The sequence below is a fragment of the Rana temporaria genome, chromosome 13 (genome assembly GCF_905171775.1).
Source record: "Rana temporaria chromosome 13, aRanTem1.1, whole genome shotgun sequence".
NCBI classification, from domain to species: domain Eukaryota; kingdom Metazoa; phylum Chordata; class Amphibia; order Anura; family Ranidae; genus Rana; species Rana temporaria.
The window spans coordinates 25,466,357-25,483,289 of record NC_053501.1 but is presented as its reverse complement, the minus strand read 5'-3'; the positions used below and the strand labels follow the sequence as shown (position 1 = coordinate 25,483,289).

The following is a 16,933-nucleotide window of genomic DNA, read 5'->3' as shown; positions in this document are numbered from 1 at the left end:
CGTACTTTCAAATTTCCTGCGTCGTATCTTTAGTTTGAATCCTCAAACCAAGATACGACGGCATCTGGGTTTGATCCGACAGGCGTACGCCTTTGGATCGTAGATGCAATACTTCGGCGTCCGCTGGGTGGAGTTCACATCGTTTTCCGCGTCGGGTATGCAAATTAGCTATTTCCGACGATCCACGAACGTACGCGCGGCCGTCGCATTCTCTTACGTCGTCTCTAGTCGGCTTTTTCCGGCGTATAGTTAAAGCTTCTTTTTTGCAGCGTATAGTTAGATTTGCCATGTTAAGTATGGCCGTCGTTCCCGCGTCGAAATTAGAATTTTTTCATTTTTTTGCGCAAGTCGTCCGTGAATCGGGATGGACGCAAGTCAAGCCTAAGTTTAAAAAATGACGTCCTTGCGACGTCATTTCGCGCAATGCACGGCGGGAAATTTAGAAACGGAGCATGCGCAGTTCATTTGGCGCGGGGACGTGCTTCATTTAAATGAATCACGCCCCCTAATCGCCGATTTGAATTCTGCCGCCAGAGATACACTATGCTGCCGTAACTTACGGCGCAAATTCGTTGTGGATTTGAAACAAAGCCAAGTAAGTTACGGCGGCGTAGCGTATCTTAGATACGCTGCGCCGGTGCCGATCTATGTGGATCTGACCCTTAGAAGGGAAATCGAAGGGAAAGGTAAGTGACCCAACAATGCACTAGCTTAAAGGAACCGATTTAGAAAATCAAAATCAAACCTTTAGAACCCCTTTAAGTTTCAAACCCAAGTTACTATAATATTTCAAAATATGTACGGGCCGTCATGATGTCCCTTTAAATATCCCATCTTTATTCATCAGTCTAAGATGTCTTTATTGGGATGTAATATCATTATATAGGCAAGAGCTAGGGCCAAGCAAGCTGAGTCTGCTGATGACTCATAGCGTGTCTCTTCCAGCACAGCAACAGCTGCTTGAATACAGGAATAGCAGTGCAGGAAGAATATGTTTCATTTGATAATATGGGCACATAAGGGAGAGATGTTACCCGCTCTCCTGGTGGCATTGGTAAATTAGGCATTTCCAGTCTTTGTCAACCCGCTAGCCACATTGTAGAAGAAATATCAGCCAGTAAACACCGCAGGTCCACTCCCTCCATATAATCCATTACAGCCTGGTTCTATGAATCTTCTTCAGCCTCTCTAGACACATGATTCTGCCAGATGACCCTTCGCATTCACATTGCTCAGCAATTGGTGTTCCCAGGACATCAGTTTACCTGCAACAAAGTAGAACTCTCCTGTATACAGTTCAAGGATGAAGCTGGCCGTACACTAGAAGAATTTGAAGCTGATCTCAATGTTTCAATGAATTTTAAAGCGTAACTCCACTTTTGTTGAGGGAAGGCGCGGTATAGGAGCGGTGAACACATCGCTCCTATACCGCGGTAAAGATGCGGCCAGCAGGACTTTTGGAGCGCTCCTGCTAGCGCACCGCTTCAATGTGAAAGCCTTCGGGCTTTCACATTGAACACTACAGGGCATGTTTTTTCATGCGGTATAGCAGCGCTATTTTTAGCGCTGTACCGCATGAAAAACGCCTCAATGTGAAAGGGGCCTAAGGCTGCTTTCACATTGAGGCGTGGAGCCGCGGTGACGGTATAGCCGCGCCATTTGTAGCGCCGCTATACTGTCGTATTTACCGCGATATTCAGGCGCTAGCGGTGAGGTTTTAACCCCCACTAGTGGCCGAAAAAGGGTTACAGGGCAGGTTTTTTCATGCGGTATAGCAGCGCTGTACCGCATGAAAAACGCCTCAATGTGAAAGGGGCCTAAGACTTGTGTCGCAATTGTATACGCTATAAAAACATTTCTTTATTCGCTATTTTTTCCACCCACGAGTTACCCTTTAAATACACTATATTACCAAAAGTATTGAGACACCTGCCTTTACACGCACATGGACGTTAATGGCATCCCATTCTTAGTCCGTAGGGTTCAATATTGAGTTGGACCACCCTTTGCAGCTATACCAGCTTCACCTCTTCTGGGAAGGCCGTCCACAAGGTTTAGGAGTGTGTCTATGGGAATGTTTGATCGTTCTTCCAGAAGCGCATTTGTGAGGTCAGCCTTTGCATTTCCCAAAGTGCAGGTTTCATTTGGAAAATCCATTTTTACTATGATATTTGGCACTTGTGAATCCGTTGCAAAGTTTCTCACCTAGAGACTCTGCTAGTAATTTTTAATAAGCAGCCTTGTTCTCTGAACTCTTCTGGCTAAGGTTGGTTTCAGTTTGGGAGGCTGAACTGCGATCAACCTCCGTCAACCAGCTTGGAGCTGCTTTTGTGTTCCCATTGGCCGATATGGATAGAGGAGCAGTTCCTTCCGCTGACTGTTGGGCCATTTATTAAAAAATAAAAATACATTTTTTTTTCGAAAGGAAAGTCAAGTGTTTGACCGTAATTATAGAACACGTAGGAAGTAAGTTGGCCGTAAACTAACAGATTCCTTCATCCATGCTATATACGGCACGGATGGATGAATCTCAATGGCTGCATGTAATTGGACACGGAAACTAGGGTTGCCATCTCATCCCTTTAAAACCGGACACATATTAATTACACAGGTTCTGTGGCTGATTAAGGCGCTAATTAAACCCACTTGGTGCCTTAGGCTGGGTTCACACTACTACACTACTTTCATCCTACTTTGCTCTGCTACATTGGTCCTACATTTATCCTAAATTGGTCCTACATCCATCCTACTTTCATGAACAGGATACTACTTTGGTCCGACTTCAATGATATTCAATGGGCCTGAAGTAGGATCAATGTAGGACCAAAAGAAGTACAGGGAACATTTTCAAAGTCGGACCGACTTGTGTAGGACGCTACAAGACGCTCTCATAGGGAAACATTGAACACAGAGCAAAGTAGGATGAAAGTAGTGTAGTAGTGTGAACCCAGCCTTAGGCTGGGTTCACACTTGTCCGACAAATGGTCCTACATTGGGAGCTCATGTAGCATGACGTGTGAAAATCAATGTTTCCCTATGAGAGCTGTCTTAACTGGTCCTACACAAGTCGGTCCGACTTTGAAAATGCTCCCTGTACTACTTTTGGTCCTACATTGATCCTACTTCAACCCATTGAATATCATTGAAGTCGGACCAAAGTAGTATCCTGTTAATGAAAGTAGGATGGATGTAGGACCGATGTAGGACCAATGTAGCAGAGCAAAGTAGGATGAAAGTAGTGTAAACCCAGCCTCATCTGCATGAAATTATCCTCAGAACCTGTGTTTGACACTTCCTGGAGTGTCAGAGCTTTGCTCCTAGCTGCATGCTGTGATTACATCACTGGGTCGCTACGTCCAGGGCCGCTGTTAGGAATAATGAGGCCCTGTACAGCCTACCTAATGGCCCCCCTCGCCCCACACACACACACACACACACACACACCCCTGATGGTATTCTATACAATATTTTCACAAAAAAAATACATTATTAATGGACAAAAATGCCACCCTGATTCCCCCTCCTAGTACAAATCTCCTCTGCCTGCACAATTCCCCCAATCCCTCATATTAGCTCCGAATTCCCTCATCGGCTCCTGGTACACAATCACCGCATCTCCCCTCCCAGCACAAATCTTCTTTCTTCAATCCCTCTCCTAGGACACATTCCCACAAATCCCTCCTCCAAACACAACCCCCTCGCAGGCAGGGGGAAGCAGCTCAGTGGCGACTGGCCTGGTTCAATATCCTTCCATGTCTCCCACCCAGCAGCTAAAAGCCGGCAGAGGGGGAGAAACCTGGGTGAGAGACACAGAGGGCATTGTTCTCCACCAACCCTCCTGCTGTCTGGGTCCCTCTGTGTGCCAGGGCCCCCTACAGGAGGGCTGGTGGTCCCCCCCTATCAGCGGCTCTGGCTACGTCACTGCTGGGTCCTGTATGGACAAAGGGGTTGAAGGAAAGGCCCACAGTGAGCAAACACTTATGGTGACTGCAGCAGTGGAATGGAGGCAAGGTAGGAGACATGGGCTGGCAGAAAGGAGAGTATAATGGTTCCTCACTGGTTGGGTACTGAAGGTTTACTTTTCATCATTTTTAAGCAGGTCATAGATTATGCGATTTTCTTTCCTGCAACCACAGTCAGCATTGATGGGGGAATCAAAGCAGAGCCATTGTCTCCTGGTGAAGGGGCGCAGGTAGCCATCCCTGCTGAGAGAATACAGTGATTACTGCTAGCTGCTATATCCGCTGGCAATAATTGCATGCTTAAAAAAATCCAACATGCTGGTTGTACCCAAGTTGATTAATGGATACAATCAGCCTTCCCATAGATGGATCAAATCTCGGCTGGACCCTGCTGAACCAGCCGAAATTCGGTCCATTAATGACTGTGTTGCTGGTAGGGGGGAAGGAAGGAAAGGGTCTGCTCTGGGTACCATCACTTAAAACACATGAACACTCCCTGAAATTTCTGGATCGATTAAAATTCTTCATTGTTTACAGGTACAGTCTGTAACGGAATGACCCGGGACACCCAGAGACTTTGTGAGGATAGGGGATACTACGTCACTGATAACTCTTGGGTCTGAGTCCACCCTGTGCCTTTTGGGCATGGGGTGGCAAGTGAATCATAATTCATGTATTACATGAGATAGGACATCACTGATAGTTCGTATTGCAGGATTTTGAGATACTGCAAGATGTTGGCCCAACCAGTCAATAGTGACTCATTCTATGATTAGCCCTGACTAGTGACATGCTAATTGAGTCAGGGCCTGGAAGACATTCCATTGTCCTTGTGTAAAGGTGTTAACCCAGATCTGCTCCCAGAACTCTAACTATGCATGCTAAATACTGTTTATGTGTGATAACACTGTCTACAGCCTATTGATGCTCAGAGGTGTGAATAGGTGTCAAGCTGTATGCGGAGACGGAACGTCTGCCTAGGGAACTCAGTGTGTGATGGGGTTTTGTTTGTTATGCTGTTAATTAAGGAATGTTTAGTAATTAGCCTTAGTGTGTGATTAGCGGGGTGGAGATCTCATTGTTGCTTTAATGCCTTGTACTGTATAAAAAGCTGAGAAGAAACCATTAAAGTATCTTTACATTTGGACCGAGTACAGAGCTGTTTGTCTCGTCTTGGTTCTGGGGAATTTATATGGATCGGGTCCTGTTGGTTGGAGTGTCGATGAGCTGTCGTGGATGGGGTGGAAGGTCATAAACGGTGGTGACCGTTACACAGTCTCCCTTGAATAAATCTTAGGGCAAGAGTTGATTTGGTGAAGCCCTTCCCTCGAAAGTGTTTGAATTGGATTGTATAAAACAGTATACACTGACTCAACTGATCTCACGTCAATTAAATTTTGCTACCATGTATTAACAAAACAAAAAAAAAAACTTGCTTGTAGCAGCTTTGGTGCAAAATTAGATTGTAAGCTCTCGTGAGCAGGGCCCTGTAAACCCTCCTGTATTGAATAGTATTGTACGGTCTTCCCTAATTTTGTAAAACACTGCACAATATGTTGTCGCTATATATAAATCCTATACAGAAAGATAATAATGCCAGAAAAGCACATCTTCCATAGGGACGAATGGTAATAATGCATGGAAGAGTCACACACTGCATGAAAAGCTCAGGCATACAGATGTAGCCAAACTCATAGAATGGCAAATCTACTTCCAAGAAAGCAGAGTAATGAGACGTCTTCATATCAGAATTACATAATTATAATGGTGGCAGCAGGGCCAGGACAAGGGGTGGGTAGGAGGGAAAGTTGCTCTGGGCGCAGTAAAGCACAGGGGGCAAAAAGTGGATGCAGGGTAATACACCCATTCTATGGCATGTATTAATAGAGGGGGGGGCAAAATTCTGCATCCTTGCCCTGGGCACTGTATGACCTTGTCCTAGGTGACACCCCCAATTTTATTATCAAAATGATCGAATCAGAAACTGATTAATTAGCCATAATTTCTCTTCTGTTTGATTTAGACTCCGTTTAGGTTCTATTTTGTTCAAACTGAGCCTAGAAATGAAAATTATTGTTTTGCATCAATCGGCAGAACTGAGATGATTAAAACTGGCAATAGACAGTTCGAATGTTGGCCGGTATAGCAGGAACCAGCAAAGATTCGAACCATGTATGGGCAAGGCTCAATGTACCCAAGTAGATCGATTGATCAACTTGGGTTCAACCAGCTTGCCAGATTTTCATGCGATTATTGCTAGGGGCTACAGCCCCTAGCAATAATCTCTGTATTTTCCCAGCGGGGATGGCTTTCCCTGCCCCACCCGGCCAGGAGAACCCAATGGCTCCATGGGAAGGATTCCCCCATTAACACTGTGTTGATGGGGGAATCAAGCAAAATTTGCTCCATCTATGGCCAGCCTTGCTCCTAAATTCAACTGAATTTTGAGCGATGGGATTATAAGGCTGCATGGTAGAAACAGAAATACAATGGGTAACATACGATCACATTTTCCAACTGTTGATAGAATTCCACTTTTCCATGCGTGGCATATTGATTGGTTATGTTGTCGATTATTCCTATTGGGAGAGATCAATTGGACAGAAGGGAGGATTGCAATATACAAATATCTAAACTGTGACTCTACCGTAGGGAGAAAACGATTCAGTTTTAGGGCACCTAATAAGACACAAGGCCACTCAATGAAGTTGGACTAGAATCGGTTAAATCTTAAACAAAGTAGGGGGTTCTTTACTGTTAGTAAGGATGTGGAACTCCCTTCCACAGTTGGTGGTGTCAGCAGGGAGTATTGATAGTTCTAAGCGAACTCCATATACAGGCATATGAGAAATGGTAGTGTCACGCTTACCCCTAACAAAGGGGGTCAGACACTATAGATGGCTTCTGTGTTCTTCACCTATAGCAGCCCCCTTTCCCATAAGGCAAGCAGGCCAACCGGTACTTGGTTGCCCCCAGGACTTATACACAATGCTATAGTGCCTGGCCATCACGCCTGGGGCATGCTCAAACTGAACAACGCAAAACAGGTACTTGCAGGTGGTAGACAGGCTGAGTGGTTCAATTATAGTCCAGGTAAAAGGCAGGCAGAGTTCAGAGAATAGTCGACATCCGGTCCGAGGTCATACACAGGGAAATCCAATAAGCAGAGCAGACAAACAGGTAGCTTGGAAAAAGGGTTACAAATGCAATATCACAAGCAAGACACTGCAGGCTTGGCTGGCTTATATCAGGTTTGGTATCCACCTAGAGTCTGGCCACAATCAACTGCCTTGCAGGTGGACAGACAAGGATAATGCCAGAATGCTGGAATCGGCAGCTCTGATGGAGAAGGAGCACACACATGCTCTAGAGCGGGGATATGCAATTAGCGGACCTCCAGCTGTTGCAGAACTACAATTCCCATGAGGCATAGCAAGGCTCTGACAGCCACGAGCATGACACCCAGAGGCAGAGGCATGATGGGATTTGTAGTTTTGCAACATCTGGAGGTCCGCTAATTGCATATCCCTGCTCTAGAGACATAAATACATACACACTCGTCCACCCACAAAGACTGAAGTCTTTACTCAAACTTACCAACTATGAAAAGAAATTAATCAATTATCAAAGCCTGTATGGTCACCATAAGGCCTTTCCCCGCCAACAAAACACCACATTAGCAAAAAAAGCAGGGATGAAGCGGTTGGGAGCCGAATTGAGTCTGTGTTCCAAACCAGTACTTTTTTGGCGCCAGAAATTCTAGTACACACATTTTTGGCACCAATAGCTTTTATCCCATGTGTTTCCTATTACACTTGAAAATTACATTTATTACACCCGAAAAATGAATAGTCTAACTGGTTCTTAACCTCTGCATTACTCATAAACTTAACGCCATAGCTTTCTCTTAAACAGTAATAAATATAATATGAACAGTAGCAGATAAAACACTGTCATGTTTATTACAGCAGTAGAATTAGTAGTTTAAAAAAATACATTCCCACCATAGGCAGACTCTGTTATTATTAGATTAGTAGATTTGTACTGGATACTGTTTTATTTTTTTTACAGTACACGGCCAGTGTGGCGCTTACATCCTCCTAGTTCTCGTTGCAGTCAGCAGGGCCGGCGCTAGCGCAAGGCAACATGGGCACTTGCCTTACAGCGCCAGCGCCGGCCCTGAGTACAGGGCGCAAAACTGACTGAGTCTTTTTTTTTTTGACCGCCGCCGCCGTAGACAAAGTGTGTCAGTGTATAATATCTACATGGCATTCAGCCATGGGAAGTGCCATCGGCCCTATAGGGGCTTAAAACGATTCCCACCCATCCTCCTACGGCTGTGGCCGCCTCCCGCAAGCCCCGGCGGCGGCACGGCACATCTTCACATTCTAAAATAATGAGCTCAGCTGTCTCTGTGTCTGGCAGCATAAAGGAGCCAAGTGTGACAGGCGCCCCCATGCTTGGTTAAAAGTGTGACCGGCCAGAATGACTTCATTCGGCTAACCAGCTAGCATAGGCGGAGCCTAAAGCTCCACCTACCCTCCTCTGCGCGCCTTCATCTCTTCCCCGAGCGGGTCGGTGAGTGACGTGACGTCACCCATCACGTCAGGCGTGTGGTTTCTGTGGAAGGACAGCCTGGACAGAGAGGAGACTAAGTTGCAATTAAGGTAACCGGGAACCCCAAAGCCAGGCTCAGGCAGCAGCACACACTGCAGCAGCAGGTGAGGCCAGGTACCTACCGTGTATCATGTGTATATTGTTGTTGCATTGCATCATGATGTGTGCCAGGTTCCACTTCCAACTGCCAGACAGTGTCAAGCAGCCAAAATGTATAGTACTTGCTCAACATGGATTAAATAAATGATAATTCTGCATAGCCATAGATATCCTAAATAAAGTGATTTGTGCAAGTAGTACCTGCTGTTGCACAAATCACTTTATTTATATCTATGGCTATGCATAATTCTAATTTATTTAATCCATATTGAGCAAGTACTATATTTGATTGGCTGCTTGCATCTGTTTGGTCATGTGCCTGGCACATCACTTAGGCTACTTTCACACTGGGACGTTGCGCCATCGGCAGTAAAGCGGCGCTATTTAAATTACTTTAAAAACTTGTGTAGTGTGTTTTATTGTTGGCACTTTTTTTCCCAGGTGAATGGGTAGGGGTACAATGTACCCCATACTCATTCACATAGGGTGAGGGAACCAGGAACCTGGGGCCCCCTTATTAAAGGGGGCTACCAGATTCCGATAAGCCCCCTACCTGCAGACCCTGACAACCAAGGACCAGGGTTGTTGGGAAGAGGCCCTTGTCCTCATCAACATGGGAGCACCCTCCCCCCCCCCCCCCCATGAAAAGAATTAATCACTGCTCCAGGATACAATCAAGGGTTTCCTCACCAGATCCAAAGCCACGGGTGGTGGCAATGCATAGAATGATGCAAAATGAAGGGAAAACGTTCTGGACTGCTGCACTCCAAAAATAAATTGCTTTTATTGTAAGATAAAAAAAAACACACAAAATGCATGCCACAGCAAGCGGGGTAAAAGCTGACGTGTTTCCATACCAAATCTTGGTGCTTATTCACCCCCCCCCCCCCCAATGTTAAGGGCATGCGGCCTGGTACATGCTCATCCCCACTCCCTTCTTTGTCCTGCTGGGCTGCGTGCTCGGATAAGGGTCTAGTATATATTATGGGGGAACCTCCACGCCGTTTTTTCGGCGTGGGGGTTCCCCTTAAAATCCATATCAGACCGAAGGGCCTGGTATGCTCTTGGAGGGGGAACCCATGCCGGTTTAAAAAAAATAAAATAAATTGGCGTGGCGTTCATCAGAGCATAAGTAGCATGCCAAAGTCGGATCCATTAATACGGGGATCAGACTTTGATCCGACTTCAGAAAAAAAGTAGTGCAGGGACTATTTTGAAGTTTGCATGACTTAAAATTGTACTAATATGAAAATCATGGAGAATGACTTGTTTAATGCGATTTTTGCAGTCCCAAATCATGAAACAAGTCGTATAAGTGTGAAAGGAACCTTAAGGCTTGGTTCACACCTATGCTGTTTTCTATTGATCTGTTTCTGCAGTGCTTTTTGTGGTATGTTTTAGCACAAGCGTTTTTGATGCATTTGTGTTTTTGTTTTTATGCTTTTTTTTGGCCAATTTGTTGGGTGGATTAAAAAAAATACAAAATGCAAATTTCAGCAAAAATGCTTTACGTGCTTTTCTGCAGCTTCTCCATTGAAGTCTATTGAACCAAAAGTCCCTGACCCTTTCCAAAAACGCAGCAGCTGAAAAAAAAAAAGCACAGATGTGAACATGTCCCATAGAAAACCATGTTAACCGCTTCCCGACCGCCGCATGTAGATATACGTCGGCAGAATGGCACGTACAGGCACATTGGCGTACCTGTACGTCCCTGCCTAGACGTGGGTCCGATCGGGACCCCCCCCCCCTACACGCGGCGGTCGGATTCCCTCGGGAAGCGATCCGGGACGACGGCGCGGCTATTCGTTTCTAGCCGCTCCGTCGCGATCGCTCCCCGGAGCTGAAGAACGGGGAGAGCCGTATGTAAACACGGCTTCGCCGTGCTTCACTATGGCGCTGCATCGATCGAGTCATCCCTTTTATAGGGAGACTCGATCGATGACGTCAGTCCTACAGCCACACCCCCCTACAGTTGTAAACACACACTAGGTGAACACTAAATCCTACAGCGCCCCCCCTGTGGTTAACTCCCAAACTGCAACTGTCATTTTCACAATAAACAATGCAATTTAAATGCATTTTTTGCTGTGAAAATGACAATGGTCCCAAAAATGTGTCAAAATTGTCCGAAGTGTCCGCCATAATGTTGCAGCCACGAAAAAAAATCGCTGATCGCCGACATTAGTAGTAAAAAAAAAAAAAAAAAAAAAAAAAAAAAAAAAATGCAATAAAACTATCCCCTATTTTGTAAACGCTATAAATTTTGCGCAAACCAATCGATAAACGCTTATTGCGATTTTTTTTTACCAAAAATAGGTAGAAGAATACGTATCGGCCTAAACTGAGAAAAAAATATATTTTTATATATGTTTTTGGGGGATATTTATTACAGCAAAAAGTAAAAAATATTGCATTTTTTTCAAAATTGTCGCTCTATTTTTGTTTATAGCGCAAAAAACAAAAACCGCAGAGGTGATCAAATACCACCAAAAGAAAGCTCTATTTGTGGGGAAAAAAGGACGCCAATTTTGTTTGGGAGCCACGTCGCACGAGCGCGCAATTGTCTGTTAAAGCGACGCAGTGCCGAATTGTAAAAACCCCTTGGGTCATGTAGCAGCATATTGGTCAGGTCCTTAAGTGGTTAAATGGACTGTAGTGCGTTTCTGCAAAACGCATAGGTGTGAACCGAGCCTCAAGTTGTTACTTTTCTGAAATAAATGATACAGCATGCCATAATAAAATGTATTCATGTAGACTTGTACATTTACTGAAGCGTCCACCTTCATTCCTTTTGTGACCTTGGTTATATTTGTAATCCCGGTAAACACAACGTCATTTACATTTTTTTTTTTTGCTACATGGCAGTGCAAACAGCTTCTACCAGAGCCTAATCACACAAGTATTTTGCATCATGACAAAGCCCCTTTAAGCGTATAGTCTAGGGGAGATGAGAGATGTTTTAATTCATTGGTGTGCTCTAGAAGCTGACACAGCTGTTTTCTCTACCAAATTTCTAATTGAATGATTTAATTCCAAACAAGGACCAGATGGTTACTAAGAGGATTAATATTTTTTTTTTTCAAACCACATTTTAAAATGATCCGGCCAATCGGCCAAATTTATGAGAAAATCCTACGCAAGGCGGTTTTAGCGTGGCGACAGTTAAGTGTTTTACAGGGGCGCTGTATGTGGATTCAGCAGCTTCCGCCGCTGCCTTTGTCCACCGAGGTTATTTACACGCTACGTTTTATGAATGAGGATATATTGCATCTTTCGATACATGACCCTCCCTTTTAGATTGTAAGCTCTAATGATCAGGGCTCTCTGATTCCTCCTGTATTAAATTGTATTGCAACTCTAATGTCTGCCCTCACGTTGTAAAGTGCTACGCAAACTGTTGGCGCTATATAAATCCTGTATAATAATAATAAATTATTTTTATTATTATTATTTGTGGAAAGAATTGCTCTGCCTTGACCAGAAATAAAAAAAAAAAAATATCATTATCACTATTAACCACTTAAGGACCGGACCAATATGCTGCTTAAATGACCCAAGGGGTTTTTACAATTCGGCACTGCGTCGCTTTAACAGACAATTGCGCGGTCGTGCGACGTGGCTCCCAAACAAAATTGGCGTTTTTTTTTTCCCCACAAATAGAGCTTTCTTTTGGTGGTATTTGATCACCTCTGCGGTTTTTATTTTTTGCGCTATAAACAAAAATAGAGCGACAATTTTGAAAAAAAATGAAATATTTTTTAATTTTTGCTATAATAAATATCCCTCAAAAACATATATAAAAAAATAACTTTTCCTCAGTTTAGGCCGATACGTATTCTTCTACCTATTTTTGGTAAAAAAAAAATAAAAAAAATAAATAAAAAAATCGCAATAAGCGTTTATCTATTGGTTTGCGCAAAATTTATAGCGTTTACAAAATAGGGGATAGTTTTATTATTATTTTATTTTTTTTACTACTAATGGCGGCGATCAGTGATTTTTTTCGTGACTGCGACATTATGGCGGACACTTCGGACAATTTTGACACATTTTTGGGACCATTGTCATTTTCACAGCAAAAAATGCATTTAAATGGCATTGGTTATTGTGAAAATGACAGTTGCAGTTTGGGAGTTAACCACAGGGGGCGCTGTAGGAGTTAGGGTTCACCTAGTGTGTGTTTACAACTGTAGGGGGGTGTGGCTGTAGGACTGATGTCATTGATCAAGTCTCCCTATAAAAGGGATCACTCGATCGATGCAGCGCCACAGTGAAGAACGGGGAAGCCGTGTTTACATACGGCTCTCCCCGTTCTTCAGCTCCGGGGAGCGATCGCGAGGGGGCGGCTAGAAACGAATAGCCGCGCCCTCGTCCCGGATCGCTCCCCACGGGAATCTGACCGCCACATGTAGCGGGGGGGTTCCGATCGGACCCCCGACCCACGTCTAGGCAGAGACGTACAGGTACGCCGATATGTGCCTGTACGTGCCATTCTGCCAACGTACATATACATGCGGCGGTCTGGAAGTGGTTAAATTATGTATATTAAATAATACATGCCCACACATGATTCTATCCAATCATGTTAAAATGCAAATTTATGAAAATTAATTAAAGAAAATAAAATCAACAAGATATCTGGGAACATGGCAAAGGGACAAAATTAATTTGCTGAACACGCCTTAAAAATAGGACTTATTTACTAAGACAAAACATGTCAAGTGCACGTTTTTAGGGCCTGTTAAAGTGGTTGTAAACCCTTTACAACCACTTTTACCTACAGGTAAGCCTAGATTAAGGCCTAGATTGTAAGCCTAGATTGTAGGTGCTTGTAATATCTCCTAGGAGACATTTGAAAATCACCATACTGCGATTTCTTCTGTGCATTGGCACCGGAGTTAAAAAGGGCACGCTGTATCGTTTCTATCTCGGGTCATGCCGTTAAAGGCGGCTCCCCTGCGCATGCGCGGGAGTGACGTCACGTGACATCACGCAACTCCGGCCAGTCACAGAGCCAGAATTCGTGGCCTTGGAAGGAAGAGGGGTGAAGAATATACACTGGCTACCAGAGGCGGCTCTTTAATTAGGCGGTCGCCTAAGGCCTCGCACTCACAGGGGCCTCACGGCCGACTAACTTCCCCAATGCATTACCCCAGTTTTGAGGGACAGGGGACCTTAACGCTGCTGTGCTCAGGCAGCGTTAAGAGCCTGGACTCAGGAGCGGAGACGCCAGCATCCCTAACAACCAGTGAATATCGGTGACCCCACCCCTTGTGATGTCAATGACCCAGCATGCCCTCAGTCAATGACGTCACAAGGGGCGGGTTCACCAGTTGACATCACCTGATGGCCCCACGCCCCTTAGCTATTAAAGAGCAGGATCTGGAGGCCACCTTGTTAAAAGGGGGTTTTAGATTCCAAATAAGCCCCCTGCCCGAAGACCCCCACAACCACCAGCCAGGGTTGTGGGGAAGAGGCTCTTGCCCTTGAATTATTTTTCCCCATCATGGGCATGAGTGGGGCTCCATGTCAAGTTTTGCCTAAGGCCTCAGAAAGCCTCTGCTCACTACTAGCAAGGAAGACGGGGCTATCGCGGGCTTCTCCTAGTAAGTGTCACATAATGGGCTACTATGCGATGCATAGTAGCCCATTATGCTTTACCTTTGCAGGGAAACAAATAGGAAGTAACACCCATCAGAGTTTACTTCCTCTTTAACACCAGGTGTGGTTGGACTGCGTTGGGAGGCTATTCCAGCCCCCAAAAAAAAAAAGCACTGCATGCGCTACTTTTTCTCAGCACAGTGCGACGCAATCCACCACCACGCTGCACCCAATAGAACTTAATAAAATGTTGAAATGTCACTGTGCGACATTTAAATAAAGTTTTTATTTTTTTAAAAAGGGAAAAAGTAATCGGCACTGCTTCGATCCTACCGCACATCATTCTAACGCAGCCGCTGATGTGATCTTACTCTATACAAATCTGATTGTAAATTCTCCTTTAGATCTACCAACACCTATGTTGTGCAAGGGCCTGTCTGATTGGATACGAACTGAATGGGCTGGTGAGGTTTGTCTTTGCATTACATAGTTTTGGTAAATCTAAAAGGAGATTGTGCAATCAGATTGTATAGTGAATGGCCAGCTTTAGCCTTACCCTCTCACTCACTAGGCCTTGGTAAACTCAAATCTGCTTGCTATGAATTACAACCATTTGCATTGCAAAATAAGCAGCCCTTAACAAAGCCCTTCATTTTCTGTGGATAATTTTACAGATTCATTTAAAATATCTATAATATTCCCCTGCGCCTATCACCGAATATAATAAATATACTTGTGATTTTTTTTTTTTTCTGTTAGGGAGGGGGATGCATCTTGTTGCCGTAATAAATTAAAATGCAGCGACACCGCTCACAGTTACCATGACAACGCTACTGAAATAGCTTAAAGATGATGCTGTACAGGGTACTGTACAAAGATAAGAGAGGTTTAAAGCACACAGTTCAGTTGCTGATTTTTCTTTTTTATTATGTTGTCACTTCATTATTTTTATTAAATATATTTATTATTTTGTTATTTTATTAATTCATTTATTCATTATTGTTCTATTGCTTTGATATTGTATATATATTTTTTTTATTTGTAGCTTTATTTATTAATTATTGTTCTATTACTTTGTTATTTTATATATTGTTATTTTATTTGTAGCTTTATTATTATTATATTGTATTTGCTGATTTTGATTGCCTTTTTGAAAATGAAGAATACAATTCAACTAATTATATTTTATATATACACACACACACACACACACAATATATATATATATATATATATATATATATATATATATATATATATATATATATATATATATATATATATATACACACATACATATACATATACATATACACATACACACACATTGCACTCTATCATGTGCTAAAATAAAAATGCATGCATCTTATCTGTTTAAAAACAGCTATTACAAAAATGTAACAGAAATACAGTGGGTTTATTGTATTAACGAATGGCTTTAAAAAAATAAATAAATATACATTTATGGAGAACAGATTTTTAGCTTCACCATTTAACACCCTTCCCCCCCTCCCAAAGCCAGCACAATGGTACACACTATACTCCAAACACAATCAAAGCCCACATGACTGTTTAAATATACATAGGGGTGGACTGTCATCTTAATGAAGCCTTAAGGCTCAATAAACAATAATTAACCACGGCCTTATAAAATAAATATAATTACACCCAAGCAGAATCTAAGCAAATATTTGCTATACAAATTGTCACAAGACATCTATTAGCAAATAACCTATTTTTATCCTTTCGGTTGTTTTGTGCAAAACAACAAAAAAAGATAAAAAAAAATGCAAAATAAAAACAATTATCTGGATGGTATAGAAGTGAAATGAAGAATTTTCCAGGTGCCAGTGGATATAGTAAAATAATAGTAAAATAATAAATAAATGTTGCAAAGGAATAAAAAAAAAAGCAACAGTGGAGGAAGAAATACAATGTTTCAAAGAGTAAATATTTTAGGTTGTAATGTCAACAGAAAAAGAGGAAATGAAGGAGGATCTGTACCTTGGCTTGTGCAGGTCTAGCAGAGTCCCCCTCTATGCAGCTCTGTAGGAAGCAATAATACACAAGGCTCTCTGGAAAGCAGAAAAAAAAAAGCCCTAGTGGAGCTATCTCCACCCATCAGGAAATTAAAGATCACCCACTTCCTCTAGCCTGAAAATCAAAAGGGGGCTACTGGCTTCTTGCAGTTGCCTGCCTCTTGTGTTTCTTGCTGCATGTCAGTTTAGGTTGAGCTCATTTCCTGCACAACTGAGGTTTTGGGGTTGTGGGCAGCAGCAGCAGCAACTGTCAATCAATCACTCACCTCCTCAGGCCAGTCCTGCTGTGGCACTTCTTCTCCCCAGCTGCATGCTCTATTCTGCCTCCTCTTTGCCTTTCCCCCCTCTAAGTGCCATCTGTCGTGTCCTCAGATGGGTGTTCCCTGGTTTGAACACATGCATGATTAAAAGGAGCACACACTGGCTGTCTCATCTGCTTGGAAATTAGTTTTTTTTTTTTTTTGCAGCCTGTAGATTAGTAAAGCATGCACTGGCGGTACAATGAAGCTCTGGCACAGGGCAGTCTATTGTTCTGTGGGCAAGAAGAAAAAGCTTCTTTCATTTCAGCCAACAAAGGTGATTAGTTGGCTTAATGCACTGCGATTAACACCTTCG

At 43.3% G+C, this 16,933-nt stretch overlaps 1 protein-coding gene across 2 annotated transcripts in view; it reads right to left on the bottom strand.

Moving 5' to 3' along the window:
• Positions 1 to 16,700, bottom strand: part of GNG2 (G protein subunit gamma 2) — an 87,115-nt gene extending 70,415 nt beyond the window's left edge. The window contains exon 1 of one of the 2 annotated variants that reach the window (XM_040333878.1): positions 16,585 to 16,700. The gene's annotated coding sequence lies outside the window, so the exon portion shown is untranslated. Of the gene's footprint in view, positions 1 to 16,283; positions 16,504 to 16,584 lie in introns of those variants that run through there. The other variant, XM_040333877.1, reaches the window with a different exon arrangement.
• Positions 16,701 to 16,933: the final 233 nt, after the last annotated feature.